We start from the raw sequence: 11015 nt of genomic DNA, 5'->3' as shown, positions 1-11015 counted from the left end.
ACACAATACCTTTATTTTACTTATTTATTTTTATGTGGTGCTGATAATTGAACCCAGAGCTTCACATGTGCTAAGCAAGCACTCTACCGCTGAGCCACAACCCCAGGCCTCCCCAGCCCCCCCCTTTTTTTTTAAATTTTGAGACTGGGTCTCACTAAATTGCTAAGGCTGACCTTGAACTTGTGATCCTCCTGTCTCAGCCTTCCAAGTCACTGGGATTACAAGCATGTACTATCTCACAGCAAGAGATGGTATTCTTTGAAACAGAAGTTTTTAATGTTTACAAAGTCCAATTTATCTATTTTTTCTGTTGTTTGTGCTTTGGGTGTCATATCTGAGAAACTATTGTCTAATCCAATGCAATGAGGGTTTACCCCTATATTTTCTTCTAAGAGTTTTATAGCTCTTACATTTAGGTCTAAAATACATTTTGAATTGTTTATATGGTGTGAATGGGGTCCAATTTCATTCTTTTTCTTGTGGGTATCCAGTTGTCTTTAATTCCTTTTTTTGGGGGGGGCGGGGGCGGTAGTACCAGGGATTGAATTCGGGGCACTTGACCACTGAGCCACATTCCCAGCCCTATTTTGTATTTTATTTAGAGACAGGGTCTCACTTAGTTGCTTAGCGCCTTGCTTTTGCTGAGGCTGGCTTTGAACTCAGGATCCTCCTATCTCAGACTCCTGAGCTGCTGGGATTACAGGCATGCACCACTGCACCCTACTTCGGTTGTCTTTATTTCTTGTTAAAAATTAATTGACTCTAGCAGGGCATGGTGGTGTGTCTGTGATCTCAACAACTCAGGAGACTGAAGCAGCAGGATTGCAAATTTCAGGCCAGCCTGGACATTTAGCAAGATGCTGTCTCAAAATAAAAATTTAAAAGGGGCTGGAGTATAATTCAATGGTAGAGCACTCCTAGGTTCAATCTCTAGTATTGCCAAAATTAATTGATTATTTAATTAATTAAATTGACCATAAATGTAAAGGTTTACTTCTGGACTGCCATTTCTATTCCATTAATTCATATGTTCATTCTTATGTCAGTACCATACTACCTTTATTACTTTATATATAAGTTTTGAGATTGGGCAGTGAATCCTAAAACTTTTCTTTTTAAAATTGTTTCTGATGTTCTGTATCCTCTGCATTTGCATATGAATTTTAGGATTGACTTGTTCATTTCTGCAAAAGCAAAATCCAGCTGAATTTTTCCCCCCAATCCTAGAGATCAAACTGGGGGCCTCATACATGCTAGGCAAGCACTTTACTAGTGAGCTACATATCCAATCCCAGTCAGTTGAAATTTGTATAGATATTGTATGAAAAATGTAGATCAGTTTGAGGAGTAATGCCATCTTACACCCCAAATACCATCTATTCACTTTTATTCATGAACATGGGATGTCTTCTCATTTATTTAGGTCCGTTTAATTTTTTAACAATGTTTTATAGTTTTTAGTGCATAAATCTTGTACTTCTTTTGTTAAATTTACTCATATTTTTCATCTTGATGCTATTTTAATAAAAACATTTTCTCAATTTCATTTACAGATGGTTCATTTTTAGTGTTTAGAAATCCAACTGATTTTTGTGTATTGATTTTGTATACTGAACCTTACTGAACTCATTTATTAGTTCTAATAGGCTTTTTGTGGATTCCTTAGAGTTTTCTATATTCAAAATCATACAAATAGAGATAGTTTTGATTCTTTCTCTCTACCCTGGATACTATAATCATCAGTTCTTATCCTCTTTCATTTCTTCTCACACACAGCCTTTAGACTAATTTTCCTTTTGTTCTCCTTTCAATTTTCTGAGATTTATGTTCAAGCTAATTTTGGTGCTGATCCTTTCTTGTTTCTTCAGGTACAAACTTCTCTGAAAAAAGGATACACTAAAATGAGGTAGCAGGCTGGAGGTATGGCTCAGTGTTTGAGTGCTTGCCTACTATGCACAAAGCCCTGGGTTCAATCCCCAGCCCTGCAAACAAATAAGTAAATAAATAAATTTAACATGACAAGATGCTACACAGTAAGATGTAGTTCTGTGTATGTGTGTTTGTACTGGGAGTTTACCACTGAACTACATCCCTAGTCCTTTTTATTTTTTACTTTGAGAAAGGTTCTTGCTAAGTTGCTGAGGATCTCATTAAGTTGTTGAGGCTAGCCTTGAACTTGCAATCCTTCTGCTTCAGCTTTCTGAGTCCGTGGGATCACAGACCATGTGCCACCATGCCTGGCAGAGACATTGTTATTAGTTTCTGATATTTTCTTCCAATAAATTCTATGCATACTGAAATACATATATCTATATTTATATAAATTCATATGTATAACATCCTTACACATAGGAGCTGTTATATGTCTTGCTTTTGTTTTATCTTAACAATGAGTTTTGGAGGTTGTACCACAGTAGCACCTAATTTTCATTAACAGTTATATACTCTTCCATTTTAATGAAACACTCTCCTATTGAGGGCTATTAAGGTTATTTCACCTTTTGTGTTACCAACAATTCTGCAGCAGACATCCTTGTATGTTTATTTGTACATGTCAAGTTGCCTTGGGCAATATTTTGAAAGGAAAAAAAGAGGTATAGGAGAGCAAGGGTTTTGTGATTAGAAGGATTGCAGTTGTCTTCCTGCAGCCCTGCTCTATGCCATCTCCAGGCCCAGTCCTGACCATCAGTGCTCTCTGGCGGACCGGAGAGCTCTCCATCATTCTGCTTTGGCAGTTGGAAAAGGGCATCTTCTGGGAGCCTCTGGCTTGGAGTAGACAGCATTGGCCAGATTTGCAATCATTAGGCTCAGCCTGGCTAAGCCTGGGTCATGGCCTGTTTGGGAGTGGGATGCTGAACCACTGATGCTGGTGTGCAGCACACTGAATGCGGTGGGTAGGCCAGAAGTCAGCCTGTTGGGGTTGACCTTGGCTTTCAGGATGTCCTGAGCAAGCTGTTTAGCTAGATCCGGTGCTGACCTGTTCTGACCACGAGAGGGTAGTAATGAGCTGCCTAGCGTTCCAGGCTGTTGAAGGGCCTTCTCTGTACAAAGAAGCTCTTGTGTGGAGCAGCTTCCAAGAGGACAGGACAGCCAGGTAAATTATATTCCTGAAGAAGAAGGATGCATTAGAGGAAATCTAGTTGAACATATTAGAGAACACGATAAAAAGTATAAAATCAAGATGGACCACCTCTCATGAAAATAGCTTCATTATATATATATATTTTCCATAAATATAGTACATGACATTACAAAAACTTCTAATAATACATAAAAGTACAAAGTATGACCACTGTTCACTTTTTGGCAATGTTTTTGTAACCTGATTTTTTTTTAACTCAGAAAATGTGTGGTTATCTATCCTTGTCAATATCTTTAATGTTAGAGGCCTCAGGACTTGTACTTACATAAATGCTTCATAAATTTTTCTACCCCAGTAACCCCAAAGGCAGAGAAGATGAATGCTTAGCCAGGCAGGTAGTAGTGAGACTGTGTGTGGAACTGGAATGTAACAGAACAGGAGAAACTTCTCTGAAATAGTGTGCTTTTTACCTTAAAAGTTCAGACAAATTTTGCATTATACCCCATACATTTTTTTTTATACCCCATTTTGCATTCTCCTTCCCCTTTGTGTTTGTTTAAAAATCCGATGTCTTTTTCTCCTCCACATCTTTATAACATCTCATCGTATGTATGTACCACATGTAATGCTAGACATTTAAGTCATTGACAGTTTTTTTCTATACTATAAACACTATCTCACTATCATGTTGGGTGCGGTGGCGCATACCTGAAATCCCAGTGGCTTGGGAGGCTGAGACAGGAGGATCATGAGTTCAAAGCCAGCCTCAGCAAAGGAGAGGTGCTAAGCAACTCAGTGATACCTTGTCTCTAAATAAAATATAAAAAATAGGGCTGGGCATGAGGCTCAGTGGTCAAGTGCCCCTGAGTTCAATCCCCAGGACACAAAAAAACCCAACCAAAACAAAACAAAACACTATTGCAGTGAGCATCCTTCGGCCTATGTAGTTTCTCTTGTCTGATTATATCATTAGATTAGATTTCCAGAATGGGCACTTTGAAAAAACAAAGATACTCCCTTGCTCCCTGTGCTTTTGAAAAATTTGGTACAAGTGAGATGAAAAGGTGCTGAGGGGGAGAAGGGCTGTTCTTTATGCTTCTTGTTCAGGTCCTGGTTGGGACCTAACAGTAGTCTGGCTCTAGGCTTGGATCCTGCTTCTGCATTCACACAAGGTAACATGGCTTCCCTGTGCCCAGCAAAGTGCCAGGCTCTTATTTCCACCTTTTCTCATGTGGTCTTCCTAACAACCCGTTAAGATAGGGATGATTATTCTCATTTTGCAGAGGAGGAAGCCAGTCCTGTGAATCCAGGTGTTTTGGCCAAGGTTTCACAGAGAGGAATTTGATGTTTGGGTGTCTTGATTCAGGGATTCAGCGTCAATGTCAGCTTAGGGAACAGGACAGCTTAGCTGTAGACTTACTCCTAGGATAGTCGCCTGATAACCTTTGAATCTAGCCACTCAGGAGGATGAGACAGGAGGATCCCAAGTTCAAGGCCAGCCTCAGGGACTCAGCCAAACCTTGTCTCAACATAAAATAAAAATAACTAAAATTGTTGGGGGTGTAGGTCAGTGGTAGAGCACTCATCTAGCATGCAAGAGGCCCTGGGTTTGATCCCCAGCACCACAAAAAAACAAAACAGAACAAAAAACCTTTCAGTTACAAGTAAACACAAAACCCAAAACAACACTAGAGCTATTTTAAGTTTTTTTTTTTTTTTTAAAGGAGGAGTAATGGTGGGGGAGGGAATTACACGAACACAGAGAAGTCTCATGGAGCCCAAGAGAAAAAATAATTAGTCTCAGGAGGAATGAGGAAGCAGTGTTCTCTCTGTTTCTCTTTCTCTGGGAAATCATGGCCTCCAGCCTCTGCTTCCGTAAGTGCATCTAGCTCACTCTTCTCCTTTAGCAGATCAGGTTCTTTGCCTTGCCATTAATGTGGCCTTCTTCCAGCTTCCAATTTTACATCCGCTCACTTTAGGTCTGCAGCCTAGACTGAGCTGGGATCTCTTATTCTAAACCCAAATCCCCAGGAGAGAGAATCTGATCTGATTACCTTGCGATATGTGTCCACTTCTGATCCAAACAGTGGTTGCCTTCATGGGCAGCACTAGGTAGTACACACATGGCTATCAGCCGGGGGAAGTTCTTAAAGGACAGGGATCATCGCTGGCTGGCAGATTCCTATAAAGGTGTCTACTTTGTCTCCCTGTCTGTATAAAACCCCCATATTAAACAGCATTCTATTAGAGGAAAAGGGTTGGAAACCCAACTCAAGTTTACTTAAACAAAAAAGGGAACTTTTTATCTCTAACAGAAAAGTCAAGGGCTTGATTTCAGGCACAGCTGGATCCACTTGCTCAAAAACACTGCCAGGAACCATCTATCTCTTTTCATCTCTCAGTTTGACCTTCTTCTGTGTGTACTTCATTCCCAGGGAGGCTTTTTCCCTTGTGGTGATAATGTGGCCACGAGCAGCTCCGTCTCATGACTTAGTTTTCTCAGGGGGAAGCAAATTTCCCCTTTCCGATAGTTTCAGTTCTGATTGTCTTTGATTGAGCCAGAGCTTATTCTGAACCAATCCCTGTGACCAGGGGACAGTTGTCTGATTGGCTAGCCCTGGGTTACATGATCATTCCAGAGCTGAGGTGTTACTGTTTCCCCAAAGAAAAATGGAGTGTTATTAACAGAGATTCCAAGGCTGGGGTGTAGCTCAGTGGTGAAGTACATGCCTAGCATGCATGAGGCCTTGGGTTTGATTTCCAGAATCTCAAAAAAGAAAAAAAAAATTACAGAGATTCTGGAACCTATTTTTAGAAACAGAGGATTAAAATGTTCATCAATCACCTCCTGGGATATGTTAAAAAACGCTGGAGGAAAGTAAATAAAATTCTCTTATTCTTTTACTACATGTTTATTATTATTTGCAGGACTGAGGGTTGAACCCAAGGGTACTTCACCACTGAGCTACATCCCCAGTGCTTTTTGTTTTTTAAATTTTGAGACAGGTCCCACTAAGTTAGTGAAGATAGACTCAAACTTGCCATCCAACTATATCAGCCTCCCAAATCACCAGAATTACAGATGTTCGCCACTGATTCCAGCCATTCTTTTATTTGATATACATTTATTGAAGGTTCTATATGTACTCCTCTCTGTGTTCAGGGGATATAAGAGTGAATCAGAGGATAGTAGAATGAATCGGACATTATTACCCTGTGTGCATAAGTGATTACACAACCAGTGTAACTCTACATCATGTACAACTAGAAGAATGAGTATACTCCATTTAGATATGATGTGTCAAATGCATTCAATGGTCATGTATAACTAATTAGAACAAATTAAAAAATAATTTAAAAAGAGTGAATCAGAGTGGGGTGCTGTAGCTCATGCCTGTAATCCCAGTGACTTCCAGGAGGCTGAGCAGGAGGATTACAAATTTGAAGACAGCCTCAAAAAAAAAAGTGGGGGTGGTGGTGCCAGTAGTGTAGCTCAGGGGATAAGTATCCTGGGTTAAATTCCCAGTACCAAAAAATTAAAAATAAAAAATAAATTTAAAAAGAGAGAGGGGCTGGGGTTGTAGCTCAGTGGTTGAGCACTTGCCTGGCATGCATGAGGCACTGGGTTCGATCCTTAACACACATAAAAATAAAAATAGGGCTGGGGATGTGGCTCAGCGGTAGCGCGCTCGCCTGGCATGCATGCGGCCCGGGTTCGATCCTCAGCACCACATACAAACAAAGATGTTGTGTCCGCCGAAAACTAAAAAATAAATATTAAAATTCTCTTTCTCTCTCTCTCTCCCCCCACTCTTAAAAAAAAATAAATAAAAGATATTAAAAAAAGAGGGATGGGGATATAGCTCAGTTGGTAGAGTGCTTGACTCACATGCAGAAGGCCCTGGGTTCAATCCCCAGCACCAAAAAAAAAAAAGAGAGAGAGAGAGAGAGTTTTCTCTGGTTTTCCATATACATGGCAGGAAGTGACTGTGTTCAGCTTTGGGTCCAGTGCCTAAACCTGACTCCTTGGCACCAATTGCAAAGTGACAGCCCTGTAGGCCAAATATGATGCAAAAAATATGCTTAGCCTGTGGCATTTAGAAAAATGAATTAGTGCCCCAAATTAAAAAATTGGGAAACTTCAAATAAAAATCTGGAAAATCAGAATATCTGACAACTCTGGTCTTATATTCCCATGGCAACCATCTGCTAGAGCAGAGTAGCAGCTGCTGCCTGGAGCCCAGGCACACACTCTCATTGCCTTGGTTGCTGCCTTCCCTATTGTCCTTCATTGGGTGTTTCACTCCTTTTCATTACTGTTGTGATCCTTGGGGGCATTTGAACTTGAGTCACTTTGGCCTGGTTTCAGAGTCCCTAGAGACAAAATTCATCCCAGATTGGGTCAAATGTGGATCTCTGATTCCAAGTACTATGGCCATAGCAGGGCAGACTGCATCAGTGAGGTCCACATGGGACCCAGGGCACCTCTTCAGCAAGGTTTGTGGGAAATAGCAGGTTCTCAGGAAAAGAACTGTAGATGGGCAGACACTCCAAGAAGAGCCTAGTACAAGGGGAAGGAAATGAAGGCTGGTGCCCACTTATTACACCAGACATGTAATAAAGGCCTCTACTGAAGTAGACATAGTGGGTTAGAGAGAAGGGAGATTAATTTATAAGTTGTTAAGAACATGATGCCAACTCTAGTGACTTGGGAGGCTGAGGCAGGAGGATCTCAAGTTCAAAATCAGCCTCAGTAATTTAGCAAGGCCCTAAGCAACTTAGTGAGACCCTGTCTCAAAATAAAAAAATAAAAAGCGTTGAGATTTTAGCTCAGTGGTTAAGCACCCTGAGTTCAATCCCTAGAGTCAAAAAAAAAAAAAAAAAAAAGGACGTAATGGGCTGAGAGGGGGCAAGACCCTCTGACTTAGGTAACAGTAAAAAGTGGTGTCCTTCATCAAAATTGAGAATACTGGCTAGGGATATAGCTCAGTTGGTAGAGTGCTTGCCTCAAATCCACAAGGTCCTGGGTTCAATCCCCAGCACCACAAAAATAAATAAATAATAATAAAAAAAAATCCAGAATACCAAGAGAAGAAGGGTTGGGGGAAGATAAAGAGTTCCTTTGTGTTTTGTGGAGCTTGCTGTGCTGTGCCTGGGGTCATGCTGGTAGAGCTGCTTGGTAACAGGCGGTAGCAGGCATCCTTTGGGGAAAGATGTGGGCTTGATATATGCACTAAGTCACTGGTTAAGAGAGAGAAGTCGAAAACACAGCACAGGCTAACTGTGGGAGCAGGCCTGAGGGGTGGAAGGGAAGGGGGCTAACCAGTAGAACCACAAGGAGTACTGCTAAAGGCACAGAGAGCTGCCAGAAATGCTGGTTGCAGGAGGAGAACCAGGGGTGGTGGCCTCACAGAAGCCCACGGAGGTCTGTCCATTTAAAAAGAAGAGTGATCATCAGCAGCACACATTTAGAGGAAGGAAGAAGGCTTGGATACAACTTTTTGGATTTGGCAATTAAGAATTTATCAGTGAATGGGATAAGCATGTCATAAAGTGGTTGTGCAGAAACCAGAAACCCTGGGCTGAAAAATGAGTGAGTAGGGAGGATGGGAGACTGGGTGGCAACTCTTCGAGCACTGGGGTGTGGAGAGAAGGAGAGAATTAGTCCAAAAGCAGAGTTTGTGTCCAACAAGATGCCAGGGGAAGGCCTGGCTGCTGGCTAGAGACCCAGGTGTAACTAATGCCTTCATCTGGGGATGGGAGGGCCTGAGAAGGCTTCAGCTGCCAGGTGCTGTCTTATTTGTGGAGCCCAAGTGAAAGCAGAGAGGCCTGCAGAGGGAACTGCTCTCCGAGGAGGCCCCAGCTTTGTGGCTGGGGTTTTCCCACTCTGCATCTAGTTTCCTTGATCCACTGATTATCTTGGGCCGGTTTTGCTGAATGACTCAGGAGCTTGTGCAAGCTTTGCCACTTGGTTTCACAGCTCTGGGGGAGGGGAAGCCCGATTCTTTTCTGATAATCCCGGAACAGTCATTACGATATTGAGAAAAGCAGGAAAGTGAGACCCCAGCTTCAGAGCAAAGGCTCTCCAGGACTTTTTTTCTTTTGGGGGGGTAGGGGTACCGGAGATTGAACTCAGGGGCACTCAACCACTGAGCCACACCCCCTGCTCTTTTATTTTTTAATTTAGAGACAGAGTCTTACTGAGTTGCTTAGTGCCTCACTGTTGCTGAGGCTGGCTTTGAACTCACGATCCTCTTGCCTCATCCTCCTGAGCTGCTGGGATTACAAGTGTGTGCCACCACACCTAGCAAGTCTTTATCCTTTTTTAAAAAAATTTTATACATATATATATATATATATATATATATATATATATACACACACACACAACACATATATATATATATATATGTGTGTGTATATATATATATATTTGTTGATGGACCTTTATTTTATTCATTTATTTATATGTGGTGCTGAGAATCAAACCCAGAGCCTCACACATGCTAGACAAGCGCTCTACCACTGAGCCACAACCCCAGCCCTCCTCCCTTTATTCTTTTTCTTTCTTTTTTTTTTTTTTTTGTACTTGGGATTGTACTCAGGGGCACTCAACCACTGAGCCACATCCCCAGCCCTATTTTGTATTTTATTTAGAGAGAGGATCTTGCTGAATTGCTTAGCACCTCACTTTTGCTGAAGCTGCCTTTGAACTCACGATGCTCTTGCCTCATCCTCCCAAACCGCTGGGATTACAGGCATACACCACCACATCTGGCCCCTGCCTTTATTCTCAATAAAATAATATCTAACCATTATTGAGAGCTCTTACCTTTGCTGAGCAATGTTCTATGGTCCTCCAGGCTTATCTGTGAGGTGACTCTGATTATTCTCTGCTAGGAGGAAGCTGAGAGTCAGGTGAAATGACTTGCCTGGGGCATCTAGCCAGTCACTGGAATTGCTGGGAATTGGAGGCCAAAAGTCAGTGCCTTTAACCATAATGGACTCTGCACTTCTGATGATGTCTCCAGGTCACCCAGCAAGGTCTGTGGGATTGAGGAGGGACCTCCCAAATGAGGGTCCTGGGAAAATGGCTGAGAAATAAGGACCTTCTAAGAAGCTTCTCTCCAGCTAGAATTTCTTCTGTGAAGAAAAGGATGAGATCTTCTTAGCTTGTTCTGAGACTCCTGTTACCTGAGACCCCTTTCTGCAGCCCCCACCCTTCTGCTTAGATAAAGGGTCTATTCATCAGCCTCCCCAGAGCTGGATCTGGAAGCTGGGCCTGGCATCAGCCATGTCTCTCTCCTCTTGCCTGCCTTCCTGCCTCTCCCTGTGGACTTGACACCTGGTATCTCTTTCCTGTGTCCCTGAGCCCAGGGCTTGTGAAGTCCAGGCAGGCACAGTATCACTTTCTTCCTAAACTGTCCCTGAAGCAGGAACAATTTTGCATGCTCGTTGTCAGTACACACTTCCAAAGGTTCCTGTGAAATTCAGGCGCCAGTAAACACCCAAAGAGGAGGAAATGGGCCAAATAATGAGCCTGCAATTGCATCAGAATTGACGCACTCCATGCCTTTTCCCCCACCTCAGTCTCCAGAGGAGCCCAGTGGGGCCAGGCCCAAACCCTCTCCCCTTCATTTGGCCTAGGCAAGAGGCTAAGCTGGGGTGAAGGGGCTATGCTGAGGAGGTGACACAGACTCCAGCTGTATCCTCCTTGGTCTCAAAGGTAACTTGCCGACACATCTAAAAGCTAGAGAAAAGGCAAAGATGGGGTAGCCTGAGGAAAGACTCCAAAAGCATTGAGGGTTTTTGGAGTGTCAGCCAGGTGCCAGGCTCCTTACACTTGTAACAATAATAACAGTAATGATATCTGACACACAGGCACTTGATCTATGATCAAAAGTTGCCGCCATTTTCTTTTTCCCTTTTTTTT

General features: G+C 42.4%; 1 long non-coding RNA gene across 1 annotated transcript; it reads right to left on the bottom strand.

Moving 5' to 3' along the window:
* Positions 1 to 254: 254 nt before the first annotated feature.
* LOC139707233 (uncharacterized) lies at positions 255 to 10558 on the bottom strand. Its single transcript, XR_011708807.1, has 2 exons — positions 9915 to 10558; positions 255 to 3107 (listed from the first exon to the last, which is right to left on the bottom strand). It is a non-coding gene; the product is annotated as an uncharacterized lncRNA (long non-coding RNA).
* Between the last annotated feature and the right edge of the window lie 457 nt (positions 10559 to 11015).

The sequence above is a fragment of the Marmota flaviventris genome, chromosome 10 (assembly GCF_047511675.1).
Source record: "Marmota flaviventris isolate mMarFla1 chromosome 10, mMarFla1.hap1, whole genome shotgun sequence".
Lineage (NCBI taxonomy): Eukaryota > Metazoa > Chordata > Mammalia > Rodentia > Sciuridae > Marmota > Marmota flaviventris.
Note: the sequence above shows the minus strand (reverse complement) of the source record. Positions and strands in the feature narration are given on the sequence as shown.